Source organism: Brassica napus, chromosome C3 (genome assembly GCF_020379485.1).
Source record: "Brassica napus cultivar Da-Ae chromosome C3, Da-Ae, whole genome shotgun sequence".
NCBI classification, from domain to species: domain Eukaryota; kingdom Viridiplantae; phylum Streptophyta; class Magnoliopsida; order Brassicales; family Brassicaceae; genus Brassica; species Brassica napus.
In genome coordinates, this window is record NC_063446.1 from 10,230,738 (window position 1) to 10,247,752 (window position 17,015).

Genomic DNA, 17,015 nt, shown 5'->3' on the forward strand with positions numbered 1-17,015 from the left:
ATATTACAACATTTCACTAGTTTTTACATCATAAATACAAGTAATTTTTTCTGTAACAAAAATGCATAGGGGTTAGATGACCCCCCCCCCCCTCCTTGCAATCTACCTCCACCACAAGGTAAATGCATCTTATAAGAAATAGAGCATGTGCACTTGTAAAAATATTAACTAGATCTCGATCCGCGCAACCGCGCAGATTTTTGTTTTCATTTTTTTTTATAAACATTTTATTTTCAATTGTAAATTGGTATATATTATAATCTATATGTGTCTATCAATTTTTAAAATAAAATAAGTTTATGGTATATTTTATTCATTGAATAGATTGTTTCAAACTTTCACATGTATTTGTATATTCTTCTATATATATATTTTCGTATTATTATTTCATTATTAAAATCGTAACTATATATATATAAAGATTAGTAAAATATTGTTTTATCGTCATATTCAAAGATAATGTAACATTTCACAAAGTTAGAATTTTTTTAAGAAATTAAACTTTCCGCTTCATAGATTTATATTATCTAGTAAATAATTAAACATTTAGTTTTTGTTTAAATTTTAAAATAAACTATATAGTTTAAAATTTGTTTTCATTGGTTTAAGGTAGTAAAGATTAATCATTGTTAGATAATCTGATTTTTTTTTATTAAAAAAAATCTTTACAATTTTAAAAGTTAACATGGACAAATATTTATATAATTAACATATTGAGGTATAGTATCAAAACATTAAATTATATCTATTTACTTTATACTATCTATAAATTCAATGGATCATCTATTATTTAAACCCAATTATTGATACCCCAATAAAAATTTCTAGTAGATCCAAAATTTAAATGATAAGATTAGAGATTAAATATAACATGTCTATCTAGAAATAGGTCTATTAGATCCATTTTTTAAAAAATCACACATGAATCAAGGTTGTGACTTCTGTTTTAATATATAAGATATTTAAAATTTTGTTGAAAACACTTGTTAAATGACATGTTGAAAGTTAGTTTGTGCACCTTTAATAACCCGAGTTCAATTTTCATATATGTTTTTCTTATAAATTCTATAAAACTGAAGTACATTATTGAATTAACATTTAGTTAACATGTGATTTACGATTTATGCTATTGTAAATTTTTGAATTTTCAGATTTTCAGTAAGGGTAATAACCTCAAATCGATCTAGTTTTATAATATATTTAAATATCTTTTTAATTTATTTTTAAGCATAAATTATTTTTCAAATATAAAAATATCATATAAAAATCTTCTTGGTATCTATTTTAAAATAAGTATTAAATTCAAAATTACTATCAAATGTGATTATACATTTATTTATTACATTTTAATTAAAATAATAAATAAAAATATTTTATATATTCAATAAATATAATTATATAATTAAATTATTTTAAATTCTAAATATTTTGTAGATAATTATGAGTTTTTCCATCAAACATACACAATATTTAAATCAATACAAGAATATTAAAAATGGATTATCCCATTTTGGTTGTAAAAAGATATTTTAAAAACTTTTTACCAATAAAAAATGGATAATTTTTTTAAAAATGGTTGCAAACAAAATATCCTCTAACAACTTAATTTTGTTTTCAATTTTCCTTTTATATTTGGAAAGTGGGATTTTTATTTTCATGATTTTTTCCTTATATTTCGGGCTCTCTATTTATTAATTTCCCATCTGCATTCTTTAGATTACAAATATATCGATTTTACGAAATAATATTATTTTGTAAATTAAAAACAAAAAACCATAATCTGCGTTTTGACGCAGGTGGTATTCTAGTTTTGTTTAAACATGTCTGTGTATGATTTGGTCCGGCTATGTGTTGGTTCGTGGCTCTATTTAACTATGCCAATCCGCGAAAAGAAAAATATACGTTAATGTGTTTGTCTAATTACCTATATCTCTCATTTCAGTCTCCTTCTACTCTTATCCTCTTGATTTGGGTTGTTTTCGAGTTAGGATTATGGTGTCGCAACTAACTTAGAGCTTAATGTTTAGATTGTACAAAATATTAAAAATTTAAAAATGCAACAACGTATGGAAGAGAATTATGATGTGGACCATCCATGTCCGGACATGAATAAATAATGCAACAAATACAACACCGTATGGAAGCTTGCGCATCAATTAAATTATCATAGTCCTCGCAACAATCTCTCTTCAAATAGGTTTCTTTTCTTCACTTATTTATTTGTTTGGTGTAGTTTCCTAACCTTCTATATGAGAAAACAAGACAAAAACAAACTACTACAAAGACAAAGATGATTCGGATTCGACTTATTTGCCTAATTGTTCTTCTCTTCACTCTCGTTTTTGTTTCCTCCAAAGCCACAAGAATCCATGCTGCTGAAACACCAAAACACTACAAGAAAACAAGGGGATTCTGATGGCCGAAATCGTCGGAAATTCGTCGGAATAGACCGATTCCGACGAATTTCCGACGAACCCGTCCGTCGGTATCGTTTCGTCGGAAAAAAAAAAATTCGTCGCAATTTCGTCAGTACTTCCGACGACTTTCTGACGAATACCTAGAAACGTCATTCTGACGAACTTCCGACGATATTACGATGCGGACACACGAGACCAGAGTTCATCGGAAAAACTACGTACCGACAGAGAACGTTCCTCGGACAATTCCGACGTAGCGTGTTCCTCGGTGTATTCCGACGAACATTGGTCGTCGGAATATACCGACGGACAATGGTCGTCGGAGTATACCGACGAACCTAGGTTCGTCGGTATATTCCGACGGATATATATCCGTCGGTATTTTCCGACGACCCTGTCCGTCGGTATATACCAATTTTAAAAACGAATTGATTTTGCATTTTTATATATTTTTTGATATTAATAAATTAAAAAATCAGAAATTTAAAACTAATAATATTATATAATTTAAATTCATACAAACCGAAATAGGAAAAAAACATTCAGAAAGTTTAGAATTCATACAAACCGAAATAGAAAAAAAAACATTCCGAAAGTTTTAAAAAGCCGAAATAAACTAAGATGAACTCGAAGACATCAAATGATCTAGCTTCTGCATAATCTCGGTGTTGAACTTCTTCTGGGATGCCAACTCAACAAGGATAGTGGCATTCTCCGAACGGATAGTGGCATTCTCCGAAAGGATAGTGGTGTTCTGCTCCTCCAATGCCCCAATCCGTTCATCTTTGTCATGTAGCTGCTCGAGAATCATGGGATCGGCATACGGAGCTTGCGAAGAAGATGCCGGATACGAAGAAGCACGACGGGCCAACCCAACTAAACGGCCTCCTTTCCTTTTAGGAACCGCCTACAAAAATATTTAAAGTAAATAAATAGGGACAAGTAAGTAATCGACATTATAAAAAAAATATATTAAAAAAAAATTACCTTTTCAACCATCTCATTTATTTGCAATAGAGACAGGTTGGTTGAAGCTCCCGTAGAGTCGCCGTCATCAGAGAGAGGCTGAGATTGAGAAACTATCTCAGCTTCCACCAAATCAACTACACCTTTGATAACGGGGTCCTGAATTTGACCCGTCGTCTTGTTAGTGTGAGCCACCTTAATGAGTTGGAGACGATCAACGGGATTACCGTCATTTGTTTCGATCTAAAATAACCGCCATTATTAGCCAAGAAATATATAAAATATTTATTTAAAAAATATAAAGATAAATAATAATAAAAAACTTACAAGTTCATCCTTCTTAGTAGACATGGAGCAAGCGCCGAGGTTGTGCACATACATACCTTTCCCGCCACGATCGCTCTTCCGGTTCCTGGAGTTCCTAGAAGACGTCTCTGCAGTTTCTTCCTTCTCCCAATGAGCTATCAACTGCTCCCACACCGTCCCGTTGATGAACCGTGGCTTCTTGTTTTTCTGCCAAACTGTCTTCCACGCGTTTATCTGCTTTGTGTAAGAGTCCATGGTCTTTTCGTTGAATTTCTTACGGACTGTTTCCGTAAGATCGGAGTGCCAGTTGAACTCTTGCTACAAAACAAACACAATTTAATAAGTAAATATATTTTAAAAAATGTAAAAACTTTGAAAAAATGAAGAGTTACTATACCGCAAACTGACGAAACCACAACTCTCGTTCGTCGGAAGGGATCACACTCCACTTTGGATATCCAAAACGGAGCATGGAGTACATCATCTGGTTGATGCTCCGGCTAATGCCATTTTTCGACTTGGTGAACCTTTTAAAAAATACAAGTTAGCAAGTTAATTAAAGGAAAAAATATAACGGTACAAATAAAAAAAATACTAACCAAGTGCTATGGCCTCGTCGTGGGTTGGGTTGGAGAAACGGGAGATGCTCTCGACCTGGTTGTTGAACCAATAGATGAACCGGCATGACCCCCGGATCCTGGTGAGCAGCAGCGTGAGGGGCAGCGGGAGCTGGAGCGGGAATATATGCGGGAACCGAGTCATGAGACGATCCCGATGCACGGGAACTGCTCACCGAACTACGTCGAAGACGGACTGCGGGGCGGGCTTCATCCTCGGCCCTAAAAAAAAAATTAATACATCAAACATATTTTCAAATCATTTCTATTTTTAATGTTTTCATTTATATATTTACAAAAGGTTTTATAAACGTTTTAAAAAAAACTATTAAACCTTTTATTATACATAGTTTATTACTAGAAACTTATAAAAAATAATAAAAAATTTAAAATTTTTTATTATACATGATTTATATATATATATATATATATATATATATATACAAAATTATAAAAAATTTATAAATATAGAAAAATGTTGTTAAAAAATTTACAAATGAAGAAAAATGTTGTTAAATATTTATATTTTTCTTTAAAAATCGTTTTATTATACATAGTTTATTAGTGGAAACTTAAAAAAATTATAAAAAAATTTAAATTTTTTATTATACATGATTTAAATATATATATATATATATATGTATACAAAATTATAAAAAATTTATAAATATAGAAAAATGTTGTTAAATATTTTTAAAAAATTTAAAAAACATTTTATTATATATATTTCATTACTGGAAACTTGAAAAACGTTTTTTAAAAAAAAAAACGTTTTAAAAAATCAAAAAACGTTTTTAAAAATCAAAAAAATGTTCCAAAAATAACTAAAACAACAATCCAAACAACAATCCTAACTTATGTATACTAAACTATCAATCAAACAACCTAAAATCCGAGATCTAACTTCCAAAACCCTAAACAATTGAGATTAAAGAAGGTTTGGGATGATTCTTACATGATTTAGGGTTTGGGGGAGGAATCGCCGGTGTAGAGGGAGGAATCGCCGGTGTAGAGAGAGGAATCGCCGGTGAATCGCCGGTGGAGAGAGGAATTTAGAGAGAGAGATGCGGAGATAACGAAGAAAGAAGAAGGAGAGTTATTATATCAGACGATTCCGACGGACACGGGTTCGTCGGTATTCCGTCGGTATAATTAAAATATACCAAATGTCAATTCGCGAAAATTTTCAAGCGGTTTGGTTCTCCCGGGCAAATTGAAATTCCGACGGAATGTGTCCGTCAGTATATTCCGACGGACACATTCCGTCGGTATATTCCGACGGAATTCCGACGACTTAGTGTTTAGGTGTTGATTTCAAGTTTCTAAATGCAAAATCCAAATCTTTGATAATATATACAGTATTTGCATAAAGATTTAACAATAAAAATGTTTTATAACACGATTTTACACAATAACATTTTTTGTAGTGTAAGCTTATATAAATATGATTGTATAAGTATATAATGTTAAGATGAGATGTTATGAAAACAATGATATGCATACATAAATATTTTAATGACTTGTTATATTTGAACGGTTGCGATCTAATACTATACTAAACACTTATTATGTGTTATTTTCATAGTTTTGGCATCTAAATTTATAGATTTTTATGATTGAAACTTTATAGAAAAACACGTCGTCGGTATTTCGTCGGAAAATACCGACGACATTCCGACGAACTGGACAAGTTTGTCGGAATGTCGTCGGTATTGTCCGACGAAATACCGACGACCTTTCCAAATTTCAATGAAACCCATTGTCGTCTCTATGTCGTCGGTATATTGTGAGGGATTTCCGACAGACCAATAAAAAAAAAAAAAACTAATCAGAATCTTCAGAATCTTCATCAAACTCCCCAACCTCGGCTTCTGGCTCTGAATGTACGACAGCATCATGTCCAAACACAGTCAAATTCTCAACGAGTTGAACATTTTCCAAATCTTCAACTGCCTGGGCGTTGCTGGTAGACTCTGGTTGCAATGGTTCATCATCATCAGAAGTTCCATCCACTCGTCCTCTTGGGTTGATTTGCGTTACAGTAACCCATGGATCGTCTCTGTACGTCACCCGAGGGTAACTGATGTAGCACACCTATACATATCAATTATACAAGTATTAGTAAAATATATAACATTAATTAATTATATTGGTAAAAAATTATGAATAGATTGACATACCTGATCAGCTTGCGAACCAAGAATGAAGGGATCATAATATTGAAGTTTCCGCCGCGAATGAACTGATGTAACACCAAACGCATCAATCTTCACTCCTCTATCTGGGGTGGTGTCATACCAATCACAATAGAATACTACACAACGCAATCCAACCATTCCAGAAAATTGGATTTCCAATATTTCTTTTATGTTGCCGTAGTAGACATCGTCACAAGAAGAAGATGAAACACCAGCATCATATGTTGTCTTAGAATGACCTTTCCTTGTGAATGCATATCCTCGCGTACAAAATTTAGGATATGATTTGACCACATAGTTTGGTCCCTGCACAAATTCGCGTATCCAATCATCGAACACAAGACCTCTGGCCAAACCATTATTCACCTATAAATTAAAAACATATATGATTGAAAAGTTAATTAGTTTATATATATTAAATTTAAACTAATCATTTGCATAGGGTAATATGATATATAACTCACATAACTACGAAGCCACGCAGCAAATCCGTTATCTCTAAGTTGTCGAAGCCCATCTTCTGTTGCATGTCTGTGAGTCATACGCAACTCCGCCATATATACACTATATACAAAAATATTATCAATATGAAATAAATTTATTGAATATTAATCTAACAATAAAGGAATAAATATTTTTACCTCTCATATTGTAGAACATCTTCACAGTTGGTGAGCAAATATGTTTGCAAATGAGCGTGCTCAGTGTCCGTAAGTCTCCGCTTCGTGAATTTTCCACTAAGTCGTCCTATTTCCTTGAACATGCTTGGGACAGTAACATGATATGTTGCTCTCTCCCCTCTATCATCATGCCGAGCAGGTCTTCGGTGTTTTGTATGCACTTCTGGTGGAAAATAATTTTCAGAAAAGATTACAGTTTCTTCATTGATCACCTGTGCCACTATAGATCCTTCCACCCTGCTTTGATTTTTGACCATCTTCTTCAGATGATGCATATAACGCTCAAAAATATACATCCATCTGTACTGCACAGGACCACCAAGTTCCAATTCTCTTGCGAGATGAATAGCAAGATGTTCCATTACATCAAAGAATGATGGAGGAAATATCTTCTCAAGGTTGCACATGCTGACTGGTGCGTTTGTCTTCAAATTATTAATACCCTCTTCAGTCACTACTCTGCTGCATAAGTCGCAGAAGAAAACACTAATTCCTACATAGATAAAAGACATAATTTTCGTAAGTATTAAGTTTTTATAAGCATAATTGTTAAATATAAAAATAAATTAAATTGTAAAAATATAATATACCTGCAATTTCTTCATGAACATTACGTGGCAATAATGCTGAAAAAGCAAACGGAAGGAGGCGCTGCATAATTACATGACAATCATGACTCTTCAAGCCAGTAAACTTTCCTTCGCTTCTATCAACGCAGTTCCCCAAATTTGATGCATATCCGTCAGGAAATTTCACTTTATCTCTAATCCAATCAAAGAACTCTTCTTTTCTAGCACCATCCAGCCGATAAATGGGAAAAGGGGTCGTACTGTTCTCATCAACGTGAAGTTCCGAACGATCACAAATATCGACTAAATCCAACCTTGACTTCAAATTATCCTTCGTTTTACCTTGGATGTTAAGGACTGTGTTCATCAGATTATCGAAGAAGTTCTTCTCAATATGCATGACATCTAAATTATGCCGCAATAGATGACTCTCCCAATATGGCAGATCCCAGAAAATACTCTTTTTGTGCCAGTTATGTAGCTCTCCAACCGCATTGACTCGAATGTTTTCATGTCCACCTACATCTGGCGTCCTTTCTGCATCAAAATACCTAAACTGCTTCAACAAATCTTTCCCACTAACTTCCTCAGGTGGACCATCAAACACCTGCTTGTTCTTCGTAAACGAAGTCTTACTCCTGCGGTATGGATGATCAGGTGGTAGAAATCGTCTGTGACAGTCAAACCAACACGTTTTCCTTCCGTTCTTTAGTTGGAAAGCATCTGTGTCATCTTGACAATATGGACATGATAGCTTCCCATGTGTTGTCCATCCAGATAACATACCATATGCTGGAAAGTCACTTATTGTCCACATAAGTACTGCCCGCATCTGAAAGTTTTCTTTGCGCGAAACATCATATGTCTCAAAACCATGCGCCCATAGTTGTTGCAACTCATATATTAGTGGTTGAAGAAACACATCTAGTGATCTTTTAGGATGATCTGGCCCGGGGACGAGAATTGAGAGAAACAAAAACTCTCGTCGCATGCACAAGCTCGGGCGTAAGTTGTACGGTGTCACAATAACTGGCCATAGAGAATACTGTCTTCCATGCTTTCCAAATGGGCTGAAACCATCAGTAGATAATCCAAGATAAACATTTCTTCTCTCTTCCGCAAATTCTGGATATGTTGACTGGAAATGTTTCCAAGCCTTTGCATCTGAAGGATGTCTAATCTCACCATTTGTGGAATGCTCTGCATGCCATCTTATTGCTTTTGCTGTGCGCTCACACTGATACAACCTCTTCAATCTTTTCGTCAAAGGCAAATACCACATTCTTTTGAATGGGATCGGAACTCTTCCCCTCGTCTCCTGATAACGAGGTTTCCCACAAAATTTGCATACATTCCGTGTCTCATCCGCTCTCCAGTAGCAGTTGTCAATACATACATCTATCACTTCATACGGTAGTTGAAGACCTGCAACAAGTTTCTGAACCTCGTAGTATGAACCCGGTGCAAGGTTATCCTCAGGTAGAATACCTTTGACAAAATCAGTTATCGCATCCATACATTCTTCAGCCAAATTATAGTATGTCTTAATACCCATTAATCTAGTTGCAGATGATAAGACTGAATGACCATCTCTACAATTTTGATACAAAGGTTGTTTTTCTGCATCCAACATGTCAAAAAATCTCCTAGATTCGGGGTTTGGTTCTTCCCCTCTATAATGATCATGTACCATCTGCTCAGTACCTACACCATAATCTATATCCGTTCTAGATTCTTCTAACCTAATATCAGGCTGAGGTTCACTAACAGGCTGAGGTTCGCTAGTACTACCATATTCATAATCAGTTTCCCCATGAAGGTACCAAACTTTATAATTATGTGAAAACCCTTTCATATACAAATGAGTCCAAACATCAAATTCTTTTATAACCTTATTATTATTGCAAGAAGAGCAGGGACATCTTAACATACCACTTTTTGCATCCGGTTGCTGTTGAACAAGCCTCATGAATTCTCCAATCCCTTGAACGTATTCTTCCGTAAGCAAATTGGTGTTCGGATCCAAATGAGGTTTATCCATCCACGAACGATAATAAACTTCTGAAGACATGATTTTCACGGAATTGTTATGACTAAAGAGAATGAAGAGAGAATGAAGTGTGAATGAGTTGAATGAGGAGGGGTTGTAGTTATAGGAAATTGCTTACGGACCTCCGACGACTTTCCGACGAAATTCCGACGGATGTAAAGCAGTTCGTCGGAATTCCGTCGGTATTATCCAATCTCAAACGGCTATACAACGGTCATATATATTTGTCGGCAACGGTCACATGATTCGTCGGAATTCCGTCGGAAAATACCGACGAAATTCTAACGACTTTACTGTTAATAGGAATGTCGTCGGAAATTCGTCGGAATATACCGACGAACTTCCGACGACTACAACGGTTACATTTTTTATCGGAATGTCGTCGAAAAGTCGTCGGAATATTCTGACGACCCTTGTTTCGTTGGAATTCCGTCGGAAATGGCCGACGGAATTCCGACCACTTCATTTTTTTGGATTTGGTCGGTAATCCGTCACAAATCCGTCACAAATGTCCGACGACATTGGTGTCCGTCGGAACCTCCGTCGGAATTCGGCGTGTTTTCTTGTAGTGAAAATTTTCTCCGGACCTTCTAGAGGAGACCGAGAGCTTCTCCACTCTTATGCCACACGTCTAATTGGCTCCGGAGGATTCAAGCCGGAGAAGAGAAAGATTCGGACGGGGTCAAACCATTTACATAACAAGCGTTAAGGGTTTACCCTTTATAAAGTTTCATTTGTATCTTTTGTTTTGCTCTTTTCCCTTTTCTTGTTTTTAAACGGGGGAATATATGAAAATGCCTATATATACACTTATATGATGCATAAATACTCCCATAAAACATGGTGTATGAGTTTTTGAGATATATATTTAAGTTTAGGTATGCATAACTTTGACAAGTAAAATCGATGTTTAGAGGCTTGTTTTATTAAATGATGTTTCTTTTTTTTTTCCTTTAAAAGGCGTGTTTTATTTATGTAGTTATAAGTATAGCATGTGTGTAATTGTATGCTCGCAAAAATAGATTGTTTATAGGGAAAATTGGTTTTATAGGCCAAAAATTCACATTGTTTGTTTTATAGGGCTAATAACATGTATAACATGTTTTTTTTTTAATCGTACCACTCTAACTCTATCTTTTAAAATCAAGCGCAGCAACATTACGTTTGGGAATATGAATTTATTTCCTTTTTTGTCGGCGGAGAGGTGATTTTCACTACCTTATATTTTACGGCTTAAAGACTCAACTAATTTTGAGAAAAACTTCCAACGGCTGTAAGAGGCCTGGTATAGTGTAATTGGATCCAAAGCATTGTCCTAGCAAGTTTGGAATTAATCTCTTCTCTGCAACCACTATTAAATTGTTTTCTTCACTTCCGTAAAAATAAATTATCAGTAATTAGCCGATCATTAGTACATAAACATATAAAGGGCCGGTCAAACGTAGTATTTGGTGTTGCTTAATTATTAATGAAACAGAAGAAAACAAATGATAATTAATAATTATATTAGTTGATGTTGAAAATTTATTGTCTAATGATTTAGTTTTTGGTTGATGCTGAAAATAATTATGTAAGATTGATTACTCCAATCATCTTGCTGAAATTCGAGCATTGTCTAAGAAAATGTGACTATATTTTTCTAGTTTAGCTTTTGTTATGAGTTATATACCCTAGGAATTACTTTTTAAATTTATTTTTAGTATTTCTCGCATGCGCATTTGTTTATTGTGCAATAAAAAAATCAACTTTAATCAACCAAATTATTATGCAGTTGAAAAAGGAAAAAGGGTATAGTTGTTTCTTGATATCAATTATAGCACAAGACAAACTAATCCCAAAAAGGGTAACTCAAAGTCGTATACGTATCGATGTACGAATATTACAAACAAAAAATATAATGTTACTTTCATGTAAGTGATGACAATTCAAGGATCAATCATGTCTGAAAGAGGTGTGCTGTTAATAAAAAGCATTAAACTGACCAAACAAAGTTGTGGAAAAGTTTAATTTTTTTTTTTTGAAAAATAGAACACAATATAGGATTCGAATCTTTAAAACACAGTATATGACTCGAATCTGAAAAATATTTTTTTAAAAGTAGAACACAATAGAAATTTAAATTTTAATAAATTGGTTTTGCTGAAAAATGGATAGGTTGCTAGATGGATATCCCTGGGTTAACGAAAATAAAATAAATTGATCCATTCAACTTGCTGAAATTCGAGCTTGACCTATAAAACTTGGACTATATATATATATATCTAGTTCAACATGTGTTTTAAAATTAAAGTTTTAACTCTTAAGTTATAAATAAAGATTTGGCAATCTCAAATTTAGAAAAAAGCAGGATGAAATTATCAGATCATTTTGCTTTCATTTATTTTCATCATTATTTTCTTACATCGAATAACTATTATATAAGTTCAGTTTGAAATGAAATAGAAAACTACACCAAAACAAAATAATCTTTAAAAACAAATCTACGTGACGAGACCTAGTAATTTTCGGCTTTTTGGCAGAACAGAAATCTCAGTCTGTGAGACTCATCCCAAAAATGTAAGAGAGAGAAAAATATGAGAATCACGCAAAATCTTTGAGTTCCATTAAAATTTGTGTCATTCTTTTTTTTTTTTGAAAATAATTTGTGTCATTCTTCTCGATGGTATATCATCGTGATCATGTTTTAGCAATCCATTCGAAAGACTTGAAAGATGAAATTGTTGAAGCATACATTACATTACCTAAAAGATGCTTTAAAGTATGCATGTAAAGAGATAACCCGTCAGTGCTGATAATTAGAGACACCTAACAAACAATCCAAGCCATTCACACCCATCCGAGGCCACTGAAAGAGGCGTCTTAATCCCAAGAACCACCAACAAGACATCTGTCCTTCAAATATATGATGGTTTGAGGATGGAGAGGGTTTTGAAGTGAAATCAAATTTTCAATATTCAAGTTTGCTTCATGCCGCACCCAACACTCATTTTCCGAATGCAACGATGTTATTGATTCGCGGTTAGTTCTTTAAAAAAACTTATGGTTTCGAGCTTTTCAAATAAACTAAATAATCCGCAGATAAAGATTGTTGTCGTCTTCTAAAATCCTCAATTTTTTTTTTCCGCTAGAATAGGAAAGAACTTGGGTGAAGGAGTGGAAGCCAAACACACATATTTGTAATGCAAGATAGAATTTAAATATACTATGGTTTAGAAATTTTTACATGTGCTCCACATAAACAGAACCGGTCCTGGGCAAAACTTAACGAAACATTGGCATTAGACCCCCAAAAATTTTGGAAAAAATTACATAGAAAAAAAATCCCAAAATTTTTTTTAAGCCTCTTTACCAAAAAAAAAAATTATAACTGGAATTTTTTAAAAACCACCTACAATCCCCTAAATCTCAGGGCCGGCCCTGCACATAAACAGTGATTATCAAATTTCTCTCTTTTTTTAATCAAAGATATCTCAGACTTTTATGTTTGAGATATTTTGAACCATATAGATCATGCACATAAATATGATAAGATTTCTTTTTAACACCGGATAACACATTTCATGATAATTAAATCTCTAATTCTATTACATATGATCAGTTACCTGTAACACATCTTTGATAGACATGATCTCTCTGCAGCAACAAACGACTATAACGAACAGCTTTGTTTACGGTACTCTGAAACCTGCTATGCATTTACATCTTTATAAATAAAGTTGGCTTGAGTCTCTCCTCATGCGTCGAGATAGGGGTTTTTTGTGACACGTGGATTCCTAAAAATGAGAAAGCCTCTTTCTTTTTTTCGATCAACATGAGAATGCGTCTTTGAGCTTTGGTTGGACTTTTTGACACACTTTAGGGTTGGGCTTTTGCATAGCCCATTGAAAATCAAGGTTCTTCTTCGTCTTCTCACGTTTCTCCTTCTATGGCAAATTTTAAAACGTTTTGATCATCTCTCCCTAATCACCTTGCATTTAAAACGTCCTTAGATCCGAACTTTAATATGAAACAAAAGTACAGTCCTTTTACTCTGTTCCAATTTCAGACCTTCTGGTTTTCTGCTAATTTTTTCATCCCCTCATGCCAAATTCTCCGAGTTGAAAGCCGGCAACTACAAACAAATGGTTCAGACAAGACTCCTTTGATCCTGGGAAGCCCGTACTCATCGGCGTTTATATGCTCCTCCTTGATCCAAAGGTGATTCCAGTTTGAGTTTAGATGATTTTGGTTTCGTTTATTGATTTAGAAAGCTTGTGTTTAGATGATTTTGGTTTTGTTTGTCATTGATAAGGCAATCGATTTCACACACCAACCATTTTCGGCAGACCCTACAGGACTGAGTTTCTTACAATTATGGCAGAAACAGACATGTCAATGGTAAGATATGCCTTATCTTCTTCTTCTTCTTCTTCTTCTCTTTATCTTATGGGTTTTCAGATCTTCGTCTAAGCCATATAATGAATTAATGTATTCATTGTTCTCATGTACATGATCTAACTAATTTCAGAAGCATTGATTTAGTTGGAAGATAAACTGACGCTAGCCAAATCAGAATTACTTGCTAGCAAAAGATCAGTGCAAAGAGATCTCCGGTTTAGATTATCCAAGCATCATAGCTTTGTGTTTTGGTAACGTGGGTTTGGTCCCATTTTTAAATCAATCATTATATACCCAATCCATTTCTACCACATAGCATCATAATCCTTTTTTGACTGCTCAATTCTTCATCCCTAGGGTTTGGATTCCTGAGGCGAAAGGGGTTGTTCGTGTGTATTTAAGAGATTGATATCATCTATAAACTTAAAAGATAAGATGATACTATCCGAAGAGTTTTTGCTGGTGCAGTTGTCAACCAATGAACGGTATCCAAGTTCTCAAGAAAGTTAAGGAAAAGATAAAGAAGATAAATAATGTTCTTACTAAACATAGACATGGTCATGGTCATGAGCATGATCGTGGAGAACAACACATCCCCGACGACCACGATCTAGACGACAAAGATGCTGAAGAGTATGACGTAGGCCAAATTTACCAACAAGGCCACGGTGGTGCACCAGGTATGTCCATTCCTTACCTTACTTCACTTTCTCTACCAGTTACCTTTTGGTATCTACGGTTTATTGGATTTGTGTCGAGGAAAAGCTTTTCATGTCATGGAAACTTCCCACACTAAAGTCTCTGAGCCAATTAAAGCAGTGGAACCAGTACGAGGCCCCAATACCTCTCACGGACACGAAGCTCTGCCTCATCATGCAAGACCCTTAGGTGCTCTCTCTGACAGAAGATGTCACTAGAACGTTTGTTCCTGGTGAAAAACTTAGAGTCAACATCGAGAGAGACAGAGGAATGGAGGAAGGGATGACTGCTCAGGTCTTTGTGGGATGTCGAATTATCATTCCAAAGTCACTTTTCACATCGGAAAAAGTAATAGCTTTTCATCCACATTTTAGGGTTTTAAATTAGAGTTTCAATTCTCTTGATCCATGTTGTTTTCGTATCTCGGCTGGTGGAAAAGTTGGAGCAGCACAGCTCTTGCAAAGAGGAAAGGAACATGTGATGATGTTCAACTACTCCTGGAAGAGAGAGGGGATACAATACAAGAAGAACCAAGTGAGTGCTTTTTTTTATAGGTGAGTGGCTTTTGTTTTCAAGATAAAAACGTTTTATCCATCTGATAATAATCATAGCAAGCTCAAGCTCCGCTCTTACAAGGTTACTACTATGTTTATTGGTACTTGCTTATATTGGTTCTTTTTCTTCATGATCAATTGTGGGATTTAAATATAGATGAGTGTTGCCTAAAGTTTTTTGTTTTGCACTTCTGTTGTGCAGATTACTTAGACGGACTTGGCTGAAGCTATTGGTGCTTCCCTCCTTCAGGTCAATAGGTGGTTACATGTCTACGGACATGTTGAAAAGTGTGTACGCATTTCTGACTGTGATATCTTTGGGATCGTACGAACTTTCTCTTTATGTTTTCGTACCCACGAAAACATTTTTTTTTCTACATGGTTGATTGGGCAAGTAAATGTAGAATAGTGCAGAAAGAATAGGAAAATATGAATAATATTTTAGTGATTGTAAATCCTCTTTTTTTTTTTTAATTTATCTCTATCTGCTTTTCAGCTTATAACCGAGAGATGAAAGCTGGTACATGTCTGAGGATTACCAAGCGTAGAGGTTGGAGTATTGCCCAATTCCAATGGAACGCGCATAGTTCATGGTAGTTTTACCTTGAAGTATTTGTTGGAGTATTGCCCAACTCCAATGGGATGCGCATAGTTCATGGCAACAATGGACTTACACTGTGTCCATCTCTCTCTTGGATTTCTCATATCTTTGTTGTAACTGCTTAAAAATGCTTCTTTTGGTTATCGTTGCAGCTTATTTAACGGTTATGACTATTTAAAGGTTATGAAGGTTCAGATATCAGGACCGGAAGCACTGCAGTAGAAAATGGTCTAGAAATGGTTTGTAATTAAATCTATTGCCAGCTTGATAGACAAACAAGCTTGACTGTGTTTATACACAATGATTGGCAGCTGAAGTTTAAAGATGTAACTGCATTTCCCATCACAATCACCAGCTAAAGATTTAATTTACAATGTAAATAATAGTATTTAACACCAAAATACATAGTAAATTTAACTAACCTAATAGCTCGTTAATAAATTAAATCCAAAAATATCAAATGTAACATTCAATTAAAAAATAACAGAATCTCAACCATCTACACCAATATGCAAATGAAAATTATGACAACAGTACATATTTTTATAGCACATTAATGTTGTGCAGAATCAATTTCGAAAAGGGAAAAATCTGGATAAACTATCCTCGGAAAATAGTCCATTCAGATCTAAGCAATGTTGGACCATGATTAAAAATTCACTAATTGGATTCAAAATCATTTTAAAGACAAAAATATTTAACCAATACATCCATAATAAAGTCTTTAACATATTGTCACATCTGGGACATGGACAAAGCATGCGATGATTGTTACTATTTTGAGAGGATGAAAGAATTTTTTTATCTTCCTTCAAACAAGATAATCACAAAACAAACACATGCACTTACATGCTTTTCTTTTGAAACATCAACTTTACGGTTTTAGATAAACTATATTTACTTTGGTGAAACAATCATCTATTTATTCTATTTTTATTGAATTGATCAGTGAAACCACTTATGATATTTTTTCTTTGACCT

At 34.3% G+C, this 17,015-nt stretch overlaps 1 long non-coding RNA gene across 2 annotated transcripts; it reads left to right on the forward strand.

Moving 5' to 3' along the window:
• The first annotated feature begins 12,474 nt into the window (after window positions 1-12,474).
• On the forward strand, window positions 12,475-15,915 carry LOC111204407. 2 transcript variants are annotated; one of them, XR_002656791.2, is made up of 6 exons: window positions 12,475-14,000; window positions 14,095-14,180; window positions 14,311-14,431; window positions 14,538-15,227; window positions 15,319-15,413; window positions 15,636-15,915. It is a non-coding gene; the product is annotated as an uncharacterized LOC111204407 (long non-coding RNA). The 2 variants fall into 2 exon arrangements; XR_002656784.2 differs by having other exon boundaries at window positions 12,477-14,000; window positions 15,319-15,433.
• The last annotated feature ends 1,100 nt before the right edge of the window (window positions 15,916-17,015 follow it).